We start from the raw sequence: 20,737 nt of genomic DNA on the forward strand, positions 1-20,737 counted from the left end.
TCTGCCCTTGACCATCTCCTGACATAATGCATCCACAGACCCTCGGGATATTGTTGCTGAAGGTAAGGTTCATTACCCTAGACTATAAGCTCTTTGAAGAAACATGTCTACCAACACACATATATTGTATTCCTCCAAGCATTTAGTATAGTGTTCTGCACATAGCAAGTGCTGATTAAATGTCTCCGATTTGTTGACTGATTAATTGTTGTTTCCTCCCTAGACGTTGAGCTGTTTGTGGGCAGGGAAGATGTCTACTAACTCTTTTGTAGAGAACTCTCCTCAGCACTCAGTTTAGTGCTCTACACACATTACACACTCAAAGAATATGATTATCAAGCACTAAGAATAATAATAATAATGATAGTATTTGTTAAGAGCTTACCATATGACAAGCACGGTTATTTGCACTGGGGGAGATAGCAGGTAATCAGGTTGTCCCACCTGGGGCTCACAGTCTTAATCCCCATTTTACAGTTGAAGTAACAGAGGCACAGAAAAGTTAAGTGATTAGCCTGCAGTCACGCATCTGAAAAGCGGCACAGATGGGATTAGAACTCCCACTCTGACTCCCACACCCGTGCTCTTTCTACTAAACGAAGCTGCTTCTCATCCACATACCTATTTTTCCATTCATTTCTCCTCCCAGTTGTAAATGACATTTTGCTTATCTAGCCTATTAGATTGGGAAGTCACTGAGGGCAGAGATCATGCCTTTTACCTCTCTTTTTATGTTATGTCTTTAGCTCTCCTTACGTGCCAGACACTGTACTAAGGTCTGGGGTGAATACAAGAAAATTGAGTGGGTCACAGTTCCCGTCCCACACAGGGCTCACAGTCTCAGTCCCCATCTTACAGATGTGGAAAATGAGGCACAGAGAAGCGAAGTGACCTGCCCCAAATCACCCAGAAGAGATGCAGCCTGGCCCAGTGGAAAGAACAAGGCACTGGGCTCTATTGCCAATTGCTTGCTGCGTGACCTTGGGCAAGTTACTTATCTTCTCTGTGGCTCAGTTCTCCTGTTCTCCCTCCTACTCAGATTGTGAGCCTCATGAAGTACAGGGATTGTATCCAACCTGATTAACATGCCCAGTGCTTAGAACAATGTTTGGCACATAGTAATCACATAACAAATACCATTAAAAATAAAAAAGAAGTGAAGCCGTTATTAGAACCCAAGGCCTCTGACTCACAGCCCATGTTCTATTCACTAGGCAACATTGCTTCTCTCTTGCATTGTCCAAAGATTGGGCGTGGGGGGGGGGGGGGGAGTCCTGTGAGGAGGAATTGGTGATGAAACATCTGGCTCTTGCAGTCTCAGTTATACCTTCTTGTCCCTGCCGGGCGGGTTGAGCTGATGGTTGAAATCACCACCGCACAGGGCTGACGCCAATTCCATAATGTCCTAGCCCAGCAGCCATAGGTCCCGGGGTTTAGAAGAAGGACGGAAGAGGCCAGGGGGCTACCGTAGGGGTATTTCTTTTATCTCTGCTTGTGTATGCAGCTCTGTTTTCAAATCCACCCTGGACCTCGGGAATGAACGTCTTCCCAGAGTGACCCTCACACCCACATCTAATAGTCTGATGGTCCCTCCCTTTCCCTCTCCACCCTCGGTCACTCTCACCGGGCCAGCAAGGGCCTGGGAGACCCCTGATCCGCTCTGGGCTGGGCTGGTCTACCCCCTCTCATCGAACTCCTGGATGCAGAGGTCACGGAGGGACAGCGAGTAGGCATCAGCCCCTCTCTGCTCTCCCGCGGACACTGCGATGCACTTTCCAGACAGGGCCCCCGTCCTCTTAAATAAATTCACTGCTTCTCTGAGGGGGTCCCGGAGGACCGGATCACGGCGGCCTGTCCCCTGAGTCTTTGATTCCCCACAAAGATGAGGATCCGGCGATGGCAATTAACTGCAGGCTTCCTGAGGCAACAGTATCCTAACGGTTCCCGCTGTTAGTGACCATCTGGGTCAACGGGTGGGCGCTTCAGCTTCTTTTGCTTTTTTCAGTGGTACCTATTACTCTGTGCCAGGTTCTGTACTAAGTCTTGGGATTCGATACAAGCTAATCAGGTTGGACATAGTTCCCACACGGGGCTCACAGTCTCAATCACCATTTTGCATATGAGGGAACTGAAGCCCAGAGAAGTGAAGAGACTTGCCCAAGGTCACACAACAAAAAGGTAGCAGAGCCGAGATTACAACCCAGGTCATTCTGACTCCCCGGTCCATACTCTATCGACTAGGCCAGGCTGCTTCTCTGAGTTCCATCTTATTCATGACCTCAAACAATCAATCGGTCAATTAATCAGTTGTATTTTCTAACGTGTTCTGATTGCAAATCTAGATAGAACGAGAAATTACTTTAAATCCATCCTAAGAGCCTCCCCCGGGCTGGCTTGGCAGTTCAACTCAGAGAGGCAGCCTAAGAAGCAGCACAGCTTAGTGGCAAGAGCCCGGTCTTCGGAGTCAGAGGACGTGGGTTCTAATCCCGGCTCTGCCACTTGTCTAATGTGTGGCCTTGGGCAAGCCACCCAACTTCTCTGGGCCTCAGTTACCTCATCTGGAAAATGTGGTTTAAGACTGAGAATCCCAAGCTGGACAACCTGATTATCTTGTCTCTACTCCAGCGCTTAAAACAGTGTTTGACACATAGTAAGCGCTTAACAAATGTAATTATGATTATCATTATTAATATCAGTTGGTGAGGGGCTGAGGGGTTCTGGGAAAGGGGTGATGGGAAGGAATTACTGATACTGACTGGGTGAACACGACGGGAAAATCCCTGGTTTCAGAATGAATGGGAATTAGCCTATGGTTCGTCGTCTTCTATCTCAGAGGAGAAACGCTGTACCAAACAGGGGTGAGGGGGTCAGTGCATTCTCTCCTCTGAATAGCCCTATCCCCTTTCAAAATATCTGTGATTGAAAGTGGAGAAATAATCTGTTTGCCCACATTTCCTCCTCCCCCCTTCCAGTCCTTCAGAGCAAAGCTTTCCCCATCTTCAAAGCCCTTCCGACATCCCACCATTTCCAGATGCCTCGCACGATTAATTTTTCTTCTCCTTTAGTCATCTTCTCCCAACTACCAATCAGCATCTTAGACCACTTCTCCATTTTGGCACTCATTCATATATTTGGATTTTACAAAATGTACTCTTTAAGCACATGGTCACCCATTTATCGTTCTTTCCATTCTATTCTTCGTCCTCTCATTAATTAAGTCTTTGTCTATCTCGCCTTTTAAGCTCTTTTAAGCTCTTGGAAATCAGGGGTGGTGTTTAATTTACTTTGATCTCTCTGGGCGTTCACTACCGAACTTTACATCCAGGAGGAATTAAACAAATGTCATTGATTGATGGATGGAAGTATCGATAGATGGATGCATGGATGGGATGTTGGGTGGATGGATGGATCGTTGGATAGATGGATAGATAGATTGTCCGCTGTGTGTCCTTAGGCAACGCACCTTACTTCCCTGTGCCTAAATTATCTTATCTGTAAAAGGGGAATTGAGACTGTGAGCACCATGTGGGATAGGGACTGTGTAAAACCTGATTAGCTTGTATTCACCCCAGCACTTAGTACAATTCCTGGCACATAGTACGTGCTTACCAAATACCACTATTATTATCATTATGGATTGATATATGGGTGGATAGATTGATGGATGTATTAATTCATTCATTCAGTAGTATTCATTGACCGCTTAGTGTGTGCAGATACTGTACTAAGAGCTTGGGAAGTACAAGCTGCAACATAAAGAGGCGGGCCCTACCAAATGAAGGGCTCACATTCTAGAGGAGGGAGGCAGACAATAAAACAAAACATGTAGACAGATGTCAAAATCGTCAGAACAAATAGAATTATAGCTATATGCACATCTTAACAAAATAAATAGAATAGTAAATATATACAAGTAAAATAAAAAGAGCAAAAAATCTGTACAAATATATACAAGTGCTATAGGAGGGGAAGGAGGTAGGGCCGGGGGAATGGGGAGGAGGAGAGGAAAAAGGGGGCTCAGTCCGGGAAGGCCTCCTGAAGGAGGTGAGCTCTCAGTAGGGCTTTGAAGGGAGGAATAGAACTAGCTTGGCGGATGTGAAGAGGGAGGGCATTCCAGGTCAGGGGAAAGATGTAAGCCAGGGGTCGATGGCAGGACAGGCGAGAACGAGGCACAGTGAGGAGGATAGCGGCAGAGGAGTGGAGGGTGCAGGATGGGCTGTAGAAGGAGAGAAGGTTGGTGAGGTGGGAGGGCACGAAGTGATGAGGAGCCTTGAAGCTGGGAGTAAGGAGTTTTTGCTTGATTCGTAGGTTGACCACTGGAGATTTTTGAGGAGGGGAGTGACATTCCCAGACCATTTCTTTACAAAGATAATCCAGGCGGTAGAGTGAAGTATGGATTGAAGTGGGGAGAGGCAGGAGTATGGGAGATCAGAGAGGAGGATGATGCAGTGATCCAGCCGGGATAGGATGAGAGATGGAACCAGCTAGGTAGCAGTTTGGATGGAGAGGAAAGGGCGGCTCTTGGTGATGTTGTGGAGGTTAGACCGGCAGATTTAGGTGACTGACTGGATGTGTGTGCTGAATAAGAGAGCGGAATCGAGGATGACACCAAAATTGCAGGCTTGTGAGACGGGAAGGATGGCAGTGCCGTCTACAGTGATGGGAAAGTCAGGGAGAGGGCAGGGTTTGGGAGGGAAAATAAGGGGTTCAGTCTTGGACACATTGAGTTTTAGAAGGTGGGCAGACATCCAGATGGAGATGTACTGAAGGCAGGAGGAGATGCTAACCTGGAGGGAGGGAGGGAGAGCAGGGGCGGAAACGTAGATTTGGGTGTCATCAGCCTACAGAGGGTAGTTGAAGCAATGGGAGAGAATGAGTTCACCAAGTGAGTGAGTGTAGATAGAGAACAGAAGGGGACCAAGAACTGACCCTTGAGGAACCCCTACAGTAAGGGGATGAGAGGGGAAGTAGGAGCCCTCGATGGAGACGGAGAATGAACGGCCGAAGAGATAAGAGGAGAACCAGGAGAGGACAAATACTGTGAAGCCAAGGTTGGATAGTGTGTTGAGGAGGAGGGGGTGGTCCACGGTGTCGAAGGCAGCTTAGAGGTGGAGGAAGATTAGGATAAAGTAGGAACCAATGGATTTGCCAGGAAGGAGGTCATTGGTGGCCTTTGAGAGGGCGGTTTTGGTGGAGTGTAGGGGTTGGAAACAAGATTGGAGGGATCAAGGAGAGAGTTGGAGTTGAGGAATTCGCGGCAGCTAGTGTAGATGACTCGTTCTAGGAGTTTGTTAAAGAAGGGTAAGAGGGAGATAGGGCGATAACTAGAAAAGGAGGTGGGGTCAAGAGAGGGTTTTTTAGGATGGGGAGACGTGGGCGTTTTTGAAGACAGAGGGGAAGGAACCAGTGGAGAATGAGCGGTTAAAGATGGAAGTTAAGAGGGGAGGCGGGAAGGGGCGAGAGGTTTCATAAGATGAGAGAGAATGTGGTCCGAAGCACAGGTGGCTGGAGTAGCACTTGAGACGAGGGAGGAGATCTCATCTGTAGATACCGCTGGGGAGGATGGGAGAGTAGCGGAGAGGGTTGAGAGCGGGGGGGATGGAGAAAGGGGAGGGGTGACTTTGGGGAGCTCAGGCCTGATGGAATTAATTTTACTAATGACATAGGAGGCCAGATCACTGGGGGTGAGGGATGGAGGAGAGAGAGGAACAGGGGGGCAGAGAAGGGAGTTAAATGTACGGAACAGATGACAGGGATGATAGGCATGGGTGTCAATAAAAGAGGAAAAATAGTTTTGCCTGGCAGAGGGGAAGGCAGAGTTAAGGCAAGAAAGGATAAACTTACATGGAATAAGTTTGGCTTGGTGTCTAAACTTTCGCCAGCATCGTTCAGCAGCTCGAGCATAAGAGCGAAGGAAGCAGACAGTGGCAGTGATCCAAGGCTGTGGGTTAGTGGTGCGAGAGCGACGAAGGGAAAGGGGAGAGAGCGAGTTGAGTTGAGTAGAGAGGGTGGAGTTGAGATCAGTAATCCGGTTATCAAGAGTGGGTAGAGAGCATAGGGAGGCGAGGTGGGGTTTGCACTGCTGAGAAAGATGGATGGGGTCGAGAGAGCGGAGGTCTAAGCGCTCACCTCCTCCAGGAGGCCTTCCCAGACTGAGCCCCCTGCTTCCTCTCCCCCTTCCCATCCCCCCGCCCTACCTCCTTCCCCTCTCCACAGCACCTGTACATATGTTTGTACAGATCTATTACTCTATTTTACTTGTACATATTTATTATTCTATTTATTTTATTTTGTTAATGTTTTGTTTTGTTGTCTGCCTCCCCATTCTAGACTGTGAGCCCGTTGTTGGGTAGGGACCGTCCTTATATGTTGCCAACATGTACTTCCCAAGCACTTAGTACAGTGCTTTGCACACAGTAAGCTCTCAATAAATACGATTGAATGAATCAATGAATGAATGAAAGAGAGCAGTTAACAATTAACGTGCGATAGCATTAATAAAATAAGCAGATGACATTCATTCATTCAATCGTATTTATTGAGCGCTTACTGTGGGCAGAGCACTGTACTAAGAGCTTGGGAAGTACAAGTTGGCAACATAAAGAGAAGGTCCCTACCCAAAAGTGGGCTCACAGTCTAGGAGGGGGAGACAGAGAACAAAACAAAACATATTAACAAAATAACATAAATAGAATAAATATGTACAAATAAAATAGAGTAATAAATATATACAAACATATATACATATATACAGGTGCGGTGGAGAGGGGAAGGAGGTAAGGCGGAGGAGATGGAGAGCGGGAGGAGTGGGAACGGAAGGAGGGGGCTCAGTCTGGGAAGGCCACCTGGAAGAGGTGAGCTCTCAGTAGGGCTTTGAAGGGAGGAAGAGAGCTAGCTTGGCGGATGTGCAGAGGGAGGGCATTCCAGGCCAGGGTGATGACGTGGCCAGGGGTCGACGGCGGGACAGGCGAGAACGAGGCACGGTGAGGAGATTAGCGGCAGAGGAACGGAGGGTGCGGGCTGGGCTGTAGAAGGAGAGAAGGGAGGTGAGGTTTGGGGGGGGGGGGGGCGAGGTGATGGAGAGCCTTGAAGCCGAGGGTGAGGAGTTTTTGTCTGATGCGTAGGTTGATTGGTAGCCACTGGAGATTTTTGAGGAGGGGAGTAACATGTCCAGAGTGTTCCTCAACAAAAGCGAACCGGGCAGAGGCGTGAAGTATGGATTGAAGTGGGAAGAGACAGGAGGATGACATCACGGAGAGGAGTTAGTAATTAACATGCGATGGCAATAATGAAATAAGCAGATGATGACATAACAGAGAGCAGTTTGCAATTAACATGCGATGGCAATAAAATAAGCAGATGATGACATCACGGAGACCAGTTAACAATCAACATTCGATGGCAATAATGAAATAAGTAGATGATGACATCACAGACAGCAGTTAAGAATTAGCATGCGATAGCAATAGTAAAATCAGCAGATGATGGCGTCATAGAGGACAATTAACAATTAACATGCAGAAGCAGCCATAAAATAGGCAGATATCTGATGCCCATAGCAGAAGGATCAATTGTCCATGGGTCAGTCATATCAAATCAAAAAGGCTAATGTCAAGGAGAGTCCAGGGGCTCCTGGCAGAAATGTCTCTGAGGTGGTGGAGGATGGAGTCCTATGAATGGCAGTTCTGGAGTAGGGCGGAACTGTTAAGGGGGATGATGGGAGGGGAGACACCTAGGAAGAGGAGTAAACAGCCAAAGAGCATGGGTGGGTTGCCTAGGTGCAAATGGGGTTGTTGTTAACGTAGGCCTTTTTCTCAGGGGAGGGGAGCTGGGGGAATCAGTCATGGCCGGTTCGGGAAGGAGGGAGTGTGAAGAAGGGAGGGACGTATGAACGAATGGATTCGAGGCAAGGATTTGATCAGTCAAATTCATTCATTCAATCGTAATTATTGACAGCTTATTGTGTGCAGAACACTGAGCTAAGCGATTGGAAAGTACAATTCAGCAACAATAGGGACAATCCCGGCCCACAACGGGCTCACAGTCTAGAATGGGGAGACAGGCATCAAAGCAAGTAAACAGGCAGTCAAATGTGTGGGACAATTTGAATGATTGCGTCCCTTCTCCCTGGTCACCCTCCGATTTTTCATTTTCATAACCACCAAGAGTGAGCTTTAAATTCATAAAATTACTGTTATTATCAGTAGTACTATCAACACTATCATTACTAAATTTATTAAGAATTTACTTGCAAAAGACTGCCAAGTGCTGAGGTAAAAACATACTAATCAGATTGGCCACGTTTCCTGACCCACAGGGGCTCAGATTGTGAGAGAAAGAGAGAACACATACTGAATCCGATTTTACAGAGAGATCCGAAGACGTTACGTGACTGGACCAAGGTCATACAGCAGGCCGGTGGCAGAACCGGGCAGACCTTTCAAATCTCATGACTCCCAGCCACATGCTCATTCCACTAATCCATGATGCAGCCCAAACTATCACTTGTCATTCATTCATTCATTCATTCAATCATATTTCTTGAGTGCTTACTGTGTGCAGAGCACTGTACTAAGTGCTTGGAGAGTACAATTTAGAATAAAGAGAGACAGTCCCTGCCCACATCGGGGATGGGGACATGGGGGTATGGAGGCTCCGGTCGAAGATGGTGACGGTGACAATGAGAAGATTACCCGACAGGGCCACCAAGTAGACCAGGAGGAACAGCGCAGCGTGGACCAGATGCAATTTCCAGACCTTCAAGTAACCCAGCAGGAGGAATTCCCTCACCGTGCTGAAATTTGGCATTTTGGGGAGGCAGCACTGACTTTCTGCATGTGATGAGGGAAGAGCCAAAGTTGGAGTCAATTGATGGGATGGGTGAAGGAATTGACAAGAAACTTGCTGGTGATTCTCTATGGAGAAAAGACAGTTATTGAATTCAAAATGATCTTTGAGTTCACCGTGGAGACATTGAACATTTCTGGGGAATGCTGTCAACTCCCTGCAAAGAAGAGGGAGGGAAGACTTCAATTTAGAGACACTGATTTTGTGGGTTAAGGAATAAGACTAAGTCAATCAATTATATTTATTGAGTGTCTACAGAGGACACGGTATTGGTACATATGATCACGTACCCCAAGGAGCTTCCATTCATCATACCTCATCATTCGTCTAATCCTTTCCTAAGGCATCGCTCAGCTTACATCTCTCCTCTCCTCAACCTCCCCTCAGAACCTGTTGAGTCTTTTCACAAGCAACAAAAACTCAAAGTCGGCTTGAAGGCTCTCCACCCTATGACTGCAATTCACTCCCTTTCCATTGTTCAACACGAATGCTCAGCTCTCAAAGCAATTTCATAATTGTTACTTACTATAGTCTCTCCCGTTTCCATCCTAACCTGGAACTCCTTCTCTTATCCACTCAAAATCAGAGAGAGAACAGTTCTTTCCGAATTTCGAGCACGTCTAAAATCCTCCCCTCCTCCACCCAGTTTCCCCGATTCATTTTCCAGCCCTCTAAACCCACTTCACCTACCTCAAGCATGAATAAACTCATTCTCACCCTCATTTAGTGGACAAAGCATGGACCCAGGAGTTCTCTTCTTGACTGTGAGCTCCTTGAGAGCTGCATACACATCTACCATCTCTGTTATATTGTACTCTCCCAAACATGGCTTAGTGGGAGTCAGAGGACTTTGGTTCTAATCCTGCCTCTGTCCCTTTGCTGCTGTGGGACCTTGGGCAAATCGCTTCACATCTCTGTGCTTCAGGTTCCTCATCTTTAAAATGGCATGCAATAATTGCATATTCATCTTTCCATTCTTTCTATCTTTCTAGTAGGAGCAGGGAATGTGTCTGTTACGGTATCATGAAGTGGATAGCGCACGGGCTTGGGAGTCAGAAAGATTCAGAAGGACCTGGGTTCTAATTACAGCTTCGCCTCATGTCTGCTGTATGACCAAGGGCAAGTCATTTAACTTCTCTGAGCCTCAGTTACCTCATCTGTAAAACGGGCATTAGGACTGTGAGCACCACGTGGAACAAGGACTGTATCCAGCCTGCTTATCCTTTATCTACCCCAGCGTTTAGGACAGTGCTTGGGACATAGTAAGAGCTTAACAAGTACTACTATAACTCTTCTTACTCTAAATGTGCTTAGTGCACGCAATAAGAGCTCAATAAATGATTCAGGATTAATTGATTGATAGTAAATTATACTGTGTAAACCTAGCCCAGTAGTCTGGAAAGCCCATGAGGGCAGAGAGTACAACGTGTCCCACTATTTGCCTTCTCCCAACATTTGGGAAGAACTCCTACAGGAAGGAATTGCTAATAATGCCAGTGGCTAGCCAAAGCTGGTCACACTCTCTCAGCCCTGCCTGTCATTTACCTTCTGCAAGGGATTCTGGGTCCTACTGAAGGACGAAGTGACTGTACACAGTGCTGTCACTGTGCAGGACCACCGTAGCCTGCTGGGTAGGTGGGCATGGTAGCTAGGTTGGAGGAGGAAGGAGGAGAGGTTTGTGATGGTTGGGAGTTACTGAACTGGAAAACACCTCCCCTCCTACAAGCACCCTTGCCCCACTGGAGGCTGCGGCCCTGGTCCGAACCCCAAATTAAGCCTCAGACTGGCTCCATGTCTTCCATCCTCATCCTCGTCTCCCCTACCCCTCCATCCCACTCACCTCCAGTTACTCTCACCGGGGCGGCATGGGGGTGAAGGTCGCTGACCTCTACAGAACTGGGCTGGTCCCCTCTTTCCCCTCAGACTACTTGGTTCGGTCAGCCAGAAAGGAAGAGACAGGAGCCCTCGATCCCTTTCCGCTCTCCCTCAGACTCTGAGACGTTCTCCAGGCGGGTCACCGTCCCTGTAGGTAAAGCAGGAGCTGCTCCGAGGGAGATCCCTGTAGGATGTCTCGGGGCCCTGCGAGGGACCTCGTGGCCTGGACAAGCCAAGCATCATCTGGTCACGTGGTTCGTGAGGCTCCTGGGAGATAAGATCTTGGTCCCTGCAGCATCAGCGATGGTGCCTGCCCTCGGGGTTCCCGTGAAAACAGCAGCATCTGCATCTCAGCGTCCCAACGGTTCCTGTTTTCAACGGCAGTCTTTATCCACTGTGAATGGCTTCACCTTTTTTCTAATTCACAACCTGAGACACTCAATCTATCAGTCAATCAGCCAACTATAACTTTTTCTGATGGCCTTTGTGAAGCGCTTACTATCTGTCAGGCACTATTCTAACTGCTGGAGTAGTTACAAGCTAATCAGATTGGACAGAGTCCATGTCCCCCGTGGGCCTCACATCTCAATCCCCCTTTTACAGATGAGGGAACTGAGGCACGGAAAAGTTAAGCGACCCTGCCCAAGGTCACACAGCAGACATGTAGAGTAGCCAGGATCAGAACCCATGTCCATTTTAATCCCAGGCCCACGCTCTACCCACTAGGCAATGCTGCTTCTTCTGACTTGTCCTGATTGCAAATCCATTCAAGCTTTGGTCATACTTTCTAAAGAAACTATACTCTTGAATCGAACGTTCGTCCACTTTTCCAACTTTCCTTTCTCTCCTTCCTACTCTATGTAATTTATCCTGTGTCTTTCTTCCCCATTAGATCATAATCTCCTGGAGAGCAGAAATAATGCATTTTATTTCTTTTCAGCTCTCATGAGAGTTTACTAAAGTGCTTTCTACCCAGGATGTGGAAAATAAATAAGATGGATGGATAGATGCATTGAATTTGGATGGATGGATGGATGGATGGATGGATGGATGGATGGATAGTTGGGAGGCAAGGATTTGACCAGTCAAAAGTGGGTGGGGGAAGTTTCCATGGTTGCTTCTCTTCCCCCTTGTCACTGAGCAATTTTTTGATTTTCATAACCACCAAGAGTGATCTTAAAATTCATATAATACTTATTTTTATCTTTATTAGTTATATCAGCATTATAATCATTGAATTTATCAAGAATTTACTCCAGACTTCCAAGTGCTGGAGTAGAAATCATAAGAGACATATTTCCCGGCCCCCAGGGCTCAGTGGGTAAAAGATAGAGAGAGCACATATTGAATCCTGATTTACAGAGAGGCCCATAGAGGTTAAGTTGCTGGACCAACGTCGCTGAGCAGTTCATCGGCAGAAATGGGCAAACATCTCAAGTCTTATGACTCCCAGCCACATGCTGATTCCACTAGGTCTTGATGCCTCCCAAGCAACGAACTATCAATTACACACGTTTAATCAGCCTTCCTCCCAGACACTGACCATTCCTCAGTCGCTGGACTTTCTCTTTGAATTTTTAGGCTAGCTGATAAGGATGGGATAATCAGTGAAAGGAACCAGACATTTCATCCCAGAGAGGAGGGATTAGGAATTGCCCCTTTAGGATTCTCTCCAGAGAGGCCTTCATGTCCTGCTTCCTCAGACTGTAGAGGAGAGGATTCAGAGCGGGTAGCACCATCATATAGAAGATGGACACCAATAGATACAGCACCGAGGCGGGGTCTGACACGGGCTTGAGGTAGGCGATGGCAGCCATAGAGAGAAAGACAGTGACGATGATGAGGTGAGGCAAGAAAGTGGAGAAGGCATTGGACTGGCCCTCGGCAGCCGGCATCCTCAGAACGGCCCAGAAATGCTGAAGTACGAGACAGTGATGAGAATGAAGCAGATGACGGTCACATCGATGGTGACGTAGTCCTGGGATTAGGTGATCTTTAGCAAGTAGGGATTATAACAGAAAAACTACTGGCACGATGTTGGACCCACGGAAGGACAGGGAGAAGATCAAAGCTGAAAGTAAGACTCCAAACAGGCCCCCGCTGATCCAGGAGGCGGCGGCCACCTTCCCACAGGCCCCTCGAGCCATGACAGCCTCGTAGCTCAGGGGGAGGCAGATGACGTCATAGCGGTCATAGGACATGATCGTGAGGATGAACAGCTCTGAGCTGTCAAACCAGATCACGGAGAAGACCTGGACGGCACAACCCACTAGGGAGATGGATCACCTGATCTCCTGACCCCTCTTAAAATCCTCCCTCTCCAACTGAACCTCCAACTCCATCTTTTCGCACCTTATAAAAACACTTGCCCCCTCCTTTCTTCCCTTCCTCACCTTGATCTTTAACAATTCACTTTCCAATAGTTCCTTCGCCACTAATTTCAAACATACTCATTTGTCTTCTATTCCTTATCTACTTCTAATCCCTTAGAGAACTAATTGACTACCATGGCTTCAACTACCATCTCTTTGCTGATAATACCAAATCTACATCACCAGCCCTGGACTCTCTTATTCTGAGCAGTCTTGTATTTTCTCCTATTTTCAGGACGTCTCTACTTAGACGTCCCACTGATGCCTCCAATTTAACACATTCAAAACAGAACTCCCCATTTTCCCACTCAAACCCTGTTTTCTCCCATCTTTCCCATCACTGTAGGCAGCACTACTATTTACCCAGTCTCCCAAGCCCATAACCTTGCTATTATCCTTGTCTTATCTCTCTCATCAAACCTTCACATTCAATGTCACCAAAACCTGTTGGTTCTAACTTCACAACATCGCTAAAATCTGCCCTAGCCTCTCCATCTGAACTGCTACCATACTAATCCAAGCATTTATCTTCTCCTGCCTTGATTGCTGCATCAGCCTCCTTGCTGACCTCCCTATCTCCTGTTTCTCCACACTCCAGTCCATACTTCACTCAGATGCCCAGATCATTTTTAAGAGGAAACTGAAGCCCAGAAAAGTGAAGTGATTTGCTAGTCACCCAGCGAGTAAGTGGTGGGGCAGAGATTAAAGCCTCTGACTCCCAGGACTGTGTTCTTTTTTCCCCTATATCGCACTTCTTCCATAGTGCCAGAGTGCCATGACCTAACTGGTAGTTGCTTTGACAAATTTGTGTTCTTCTCTGCTCACATTAGCTAACGCTTAATGAAGATTCCAGCTGAACCTCATGGAAGCAATCAATGGTATTTATTGAGTGCTTACTTTGTAGAAGTAAGCGTGGAGAAGCAGCGTGGCTCAGTGGAAAGAGCCCGGGCTTTGGAATCAAAGGCCATGGGTTCAAATCCCGGCTCCACTTGTCAGGTGTGTGACTTTGGGCATGTCACTTCACTTCTCTGCGCCTCAGTTACCTCATCTGTAAAATGGAGATTAAGACGGTGAGCCCCCCATGGGACAACCTGATCACCTTGTAACCTCCCCAGGGCTTAGAACAGTGCTTTGCACATAGTAAGCACTTAATAAATGCTATCATTATTATTATTTGTACAGAACACTTTACTAAGGCTTTGGGAGTGTATAATATAACAGAGAAGCTCTGCACACAATAAGTGCTCAATAACTATGATTGTTTGAGTAAGCTGAAAGACAGCATGGCCTAGTGGCTAGAGCATGGGGCTGGCAAACTGAAGGACCTGGGCTTTAGTTCTGGCTCCCTCCTTGTCTGCTATGTGACCATGTGGATTAATGGCGATTAAGACTGAGCCCCTTGTTGGAATAGGGACTACAGTGAACAACCTGATTAACTTGTATCTACCCCAGTGCTTAGTGAAGTGTCTGGTATATAGTAAGCACTTAACAAATACCATTAAAGAAAAAATAAACACAGAGTTGATAGATACGTTTCTTACCCAAAAGGCCCCAGGGGGTACTTCGGTCACAAACTTTACCCCAGAAGTCAGATCACATCCTCAGTCCGGTTGCTCAATAAATGAATCAATCAGTTGCATTTATTGAGCACTTACTGTGTACAGAGTACTATACTAAGCAAATGGAGAGTACAATACAACAGAGTTGATAGACATGTCCTCTAACAAACAATGATCTTAGAGTCTAAAGGATAGCTGATTCACCATTCATTGGAATGTCCATTTCAGTGTTCAATATTTCTCTCTCTCTCATTGGTCTACCAGGACAGTGGATCTTATACGCATCAAAAAGAAACACCACACCATCAGTTTTAAAACACTCAATCACCTTGACCCCCCCCACCTCTCCTCGCTGCTCTCGTTATACAACGCAGCCTGCACACTTCGCTCCTCTAGCGCCAACTCACTATGCCTCAATCTCATCTACCTCACTGCCAACCCCTCGCCCATGTCCTGCCTCTGACCTAGAACTCCCTCCCTCTTCATATGCAACAGACAATTACTATGTCTCATTTTCAAAGCCTTTAGAAGGCATATTTCTTTACATACCTCTGTCACCTGATTGCTATGTGACGTTGGGCACGTCACTTAATTTCTCTGGGTCTTAGTTTCCTCAATTGTAAATGGGGATTGAGTACTTCAACTGTTAGGCAAATGTGGGAAAGGGACTGTACCTGACTTGATTACTTTGAATCTACCCCAGGCACTTAGAGCAGTGCTTGACACGTACTAAGTGCTTAACAATTATCATTAGAAATGAAATAAGGAGGAAGAAGCAGAGGAAGAAGATAAATACTGGGAAGCAGCGTGGCCTAGTGGAAAGAGCAAAATCCTGAGAGTCAGAGTACCTGGGTTCTAATCCCAACTCTGCCACTTGTCTGCTGTGTAATCTTGAGCAAGTTACTTAACTTCTCTCTTGCCTCAGTTACCTCATCTGGAAAATGGATATTCAATACCTGTCCTCCCTTTGACTTAGACTGTTTGACCCACGTGGGACAGGGACTGTGTTCAACCTGAATAACCTGCATCTACCCCAGCACTTAGGGCAGTGTTTGAAACATAGGAAGCATTCAATAAAAGCCATAGTTATTCATGAAGAGGATGAAGACAGGGAATATGGATTTATTTGCCTTGTCTTCTATGAGGAAATGGGAGAGATTCCTATATTTATTTTCCCCAATCTCAGTTCGGATGTGAAACTCCCTCCTTGGCCCACTCTCCCTCTGTACCTCCCATTCGGACTCACGGCGTCGGGCCTTGACTTCAGTTCTCATACTGATTCACATCCCCGACTTCTCTTTTCGAGCCTGGAAATCCGTGGTGAGGAGGAAGAGGCTTTCCACACCTCTTGGTCCCCATTCACCTTGGCTCAACAAGGGCAAAAGCATCAACAGCTGCTTCTAACTTCCCCTTATTAGGATTGGCCAGGTTTCCCTGAGGGAGGGGGCATCTCCCTTGGGAGATGGGACGGGGACCTCATTATTAGCGAGACACCGAAAAGCTTTGCAGGTGAGTTTCTCAGGAGGATCCCCAAGCCCAATCCTGGTGGCTCTCCTGGGAAACGGAACAGTCACCAGAGTGTCAGTTTCCTTTCAGTTAAGCCCTGCTGTTGTTGTTGCTTATTTTGTTTATGGTGTTTGCTGAAGAGCTTACTATGTGCCAGCCACTGTTCTATGTGCAGGAGTAGATATGAATTAATCATGTTGGACACAGTCCCTGTTACATATGGGTCAGAGAGTCTTAATCCCCATTTTACAGGTGAGGTACTTGAGGCCCAGAGAAGTGAAGTGACTTGCCCAAATTCACTCAGAAGAAAAGTGGTGGAGCTGGAATTAGAAGTCAGGTCCTTCTGATTCCCAAACCCATGTTCTATCTACTAGGCCATGGTGCTGTGGGTCTGGGGGACAGAACATATCCCTGGGAATTCAGAGACCCTGAACTAATAATAATAACTGCGGCATTTGTTAAGCACTTACTCTATGCCAGGCACCTAACTGCGCACAACGGAAGATACAAACAAATCGGGGTGGACACAGTCCCTGTCCCTCATCGGGGCACTCAGTTTTAATCCCCATTTTACATATGAGGTAACTGCAGCACAGTGAAATGAAGTGACCTTCCCAAAGTCACACAGCAGATAAGTTGTCGAGCTTGGATTAGAACACAAGTACTGCTGACTCCCAGGCCCGGAATGTATACACTAGGCTATTTCAACCCCCATCTCTGCTGGTTGGCACTGGGCCACCTCTGGGGGAGGTTTCTGATCAATAAATCAGCGTTGTATGAGCTGGGTGGATCTACTAAAAATCCTTCAACAGAGATGGCTAATGTGGACAGCAAAGATATAGCTGGAAAACTTGAGTTCTGGTCCTCGCTTCACCACTCTCTGCTGTGACTTTGGGCATGCCATTTAACTTTCCTGCACCTCAGGTTGCTCCTCTATAAAATGGGGAGTAAACACCTTTCCACCTGATTTTTATTTCAATATTCGTCACCCCCTCTAGAATGTAAGCTCATGGGGGGCAGGGAACATGTCTACCAACTTGATTATATTGTTATATTGTATGCTCCCAGGCCTTTAGTAGAGTGCTCTGCACACAGTAAGCATTCAGTAAATGAGACTGTTGAGGTTAAAAGCAATGTGGCCTACTGGAAAAAGCATGAGACTGGGAGTCAAAGAAGGTCATGTGTTCGAATCCTGGCTCCACGACTTGTCCGCTGTGTAATCTTGGGCAAGTCACTTCACTTCTCTGTGCCTCAGCTACCTCATATGTAAAATGGGGATTGGGACTGAGAGTCCCATATGGGACAGGGACTTTGTCCAACCCGATATGCTTGCATCTACTCCAGTTTTTGGTACAGTGCCTGTCATACAGTAAGCACTTAGCAAATACCATGATTATATTATTATTATTATTATTATTATTATTATTATTATTATTATTATTTTATTAACCTGGGTTCTAATACTGGCTCCTCCATTTGCCTGTTGTGTGACCTTGAGAAAGTCATTTCACTTGTCTGTGCCTCAGCTGCCCATCTACAAAATAGGGATTAAATGTAAATGTGAGCCCTAGGTGGGACAGGGACTGGTCTAACCTGATTAACTTGTATCTATCCCAACACTTAGTACAGGGCCTGGCACAGATTAAGTACTTAACAAATACCATTTGGAAAAAAAGTTGAGGATTCTCTACTGCAGGGTTCCCTCAAATTCATTCATTCAATCATTCAATTGTATTTATTGAGCGCTTACTGTGTGCAGAGCACTTTACTAAGCACTTGGGAGAGTACAGTACAACAATGATTAGACACGTTCCATGCCCACAAACAATCTTATAGTCTGAGGGAGACATACCTTAATATGAAGAGATAAATTACATATATGTACATACGTGCTGCGGAGCTGGGTGGGTGGATCAACAAAAGGAGCAAGTCAGGGTGACACAGAAGAGAGTGGGAGAAGAGGAAAAAGGGGTTTAGTCTGGGAAGGCCTCTTGGAGGAGAGGTGCCTTCAATAAGTCTTTGAATGGGGTGGGAGAGTAATTTTCTGTCGGATTTGAGGAGGGAGGGCATTCCAGGCCAGAGGCCGGATGTGGGCGACAGGCCAGCGGCGAGATAAAGGAGATCAAGGTACAGTGAGAAGGTTGGCTTTAGAGAAACGAAGTGTGTGGGCTGGGTTGTAATATGAGAGTAGCGAGGTGAGGTAGGAGGGGACCAGGTGACTGAGTCCTTTAAAGCCAATGGTGAGGAGTTTTTGTTTGGTGCAAAGGTGGATGGGCAACCACTGGAGATTTTTGAGGAGTGGGGAAATATGTCCTGAATATTTCTGTAGAAAAATGATCCAGGCAGCAGAGTGATGTACGGACTGGACTGAGGAGAGAGAGGAGGCTGGGAGGTCAGCAAGGAGGCTGATGCAGTAATTTGGGAGGGATAAAATAAGTGATTGTATTAACATGGTAGCAGTTTGAATGGAGAGGAAAGGGTGGATTTTAGCAATGTTGTGAAGGTGGGACCGACAGGATTTAATGATGGATTGAATATGTGGGTTGAATGAGAGAGCAGAGTCAAGGATATTGTCAATGTTATGGGCTTGTGAGACAGGAAGGATGGTGGTGCCATCTACAGTGATGGGAAAGTCAGGGGAAGGACAGGGTTTGGGAGATAGATAGATAGATAGATAGATAGATAGATAGATAGATAGATGGATAGTATTTGTTAAACACTTATATGCCAGGCACTGTACTAATCACTGGGATAGATATAAGCTAATCAGGTCCCTTACAATCCAAGTCCCACATAGTGAAGCAGTGTGGCTTCATGGATAGAGTACTGGTCTAGAAGTTAGAAGGTCTTGGTTTCTAATCTCAGCTCTGCCACATTCCTTCATTCAATCATATTTATTGAGCGCTTACTGTGTGCAGAGCACTGTACTAAGCGCTTGGGAAGTACAAATTGGCAACATATAGAGACGGTGCCTACCCAACAGCGGGCTCACAGTCTAGAAGGGGGAGACAGAGAACGAAACAAAACATATTAACAAAATAAAATAAATAGAATAAAAATGTACAAATAAAATAAATAAATAGAGTAATAAATCCGTACAAACATATATACATATATACAGGTGCTGTGGGGAGGGGAAGGAGGTAAGGCGGGGGGGATGGGGAGGGGGTGGGGGGGAGAGAAAGGAGAGGGCTCAGTCTGGGAAAGCCTCCTGAAGGAGGTGAGCTCTCAGTAGGGCTTTGAAGGGAGGAAGAGCCACGTGTCTGCTGTGTGACCTTGGGCAAGTCATTTCACTTCTCTGGGCCTCATTTGCCTCATCTGTAAAATGGGGATTAAGAGTGTGAGCCTTATGTGTGACGGGGACTGTGTCCAAATTGAATTACTTGTATCTACCCCAGCACCTAGAGCAGTGCTTGGTGCTGAACAAGTACAATTATTATTATTATTATGTGTTCACAGTCTTAATTCGCATTTTACAGATGAGGTAACTGAAGCTCAGGAAAGTGAAAGGAATTTTCCAAGGTCACACATCGGACAAATGGAAAAGCCAGGATCAGAACCCAGGCCCTTTCACTCCCAGGCCCGTGCTCTGTCCTCTAAGTCACGCTGCTTCCCTTACCACATTCCTGTCTTCCCTGCACTGCTGTCCTGGGTTCCTACCTTGGCTCTAACCATATTGTTAGTTCTTCTGTTTCGTGACAGTTCCCTTTCATCTGATTCTCCTCCTGTCTAGTGCAGAGGAAAGGATGATAGACATGGAGATGTTCTAATAGGGTAGGGCAAGGGCCAGGCCCCAGGAGTTGGGAGAGGAAGGGGGCAGCAGAGAGGAACGAGAAAGGCTGCTCCTCTGCCTGACTCTCTCCACACTCATGCTATTTTTTATGGTTTTTGTTAAGCACTTACTATGTATCAGACACTGTTCTAAGCTCTGGGGTAGATACAAAGTACTCTGTTCCCACGTGGGGCTCACAGTCTTAATCCCTATTTTACAGATGAGGTATTTTATTAATGACAATAATAATGGTATTTGCTAAACGCCTACTATGTGTCAAACACTGTTGAAAGTGCTGGGGTAGATACCTTACGGGGCTCACAATATTAATCCCCATTTTACAGTTGAGGTATCTGAGGCCCAGAGAAATGAAGTGACTTGCCCAAGGTCACACACCAGATATGTTGTGGAGCTGGGATTAGAACCCATGACCTTCTAACTCTATCCATTAGGCCATGATACTTCGTTTTCTGCTCCACCACTACCTCACACTCTGGCTCTGCCACCACCTGACTGAACCAAGCTATCACCTCTACACAGATGCTTCCCAAATCTCCTTCTCCAGCCCAGATCTCTCTCTTTTTAAAAAATGATATTTGTTAAACACTGAAAATGTGTCAGAAACTTTACTAAATGCTAGGGTAGGTACAAGCTAATCAGGTTGGACACGGTCCTTGTCCTTCATGGGGCTCACAGTCTTAATCCCCATTTTACAGATGAGGTAACTGGAGCACAAAGAAGTGAAGTGACCTGCCCAAGGTCCCACTACAGACAAGCGGTGGAGCTGGGATTAGATCCCAGATTCT

The sequence above is a fragment of the Tachyglossus aculeatus genome, unplaced genomic scaffold (assembly GCF_015852505.1).
Source record: "Tachyglossus aculeatus isolate mTacAcu1 unplaced genomic scaffold, mTacAcu1.pri scaffold_92_arrow_ctg1, whole genome shotgun sequence".
NCBI lineage: Eukaryota > Metazoa > Chordata > Mammalia > Monotremata > Tachyglossidae > Tachyglossus > Tachyglossus aculeatus.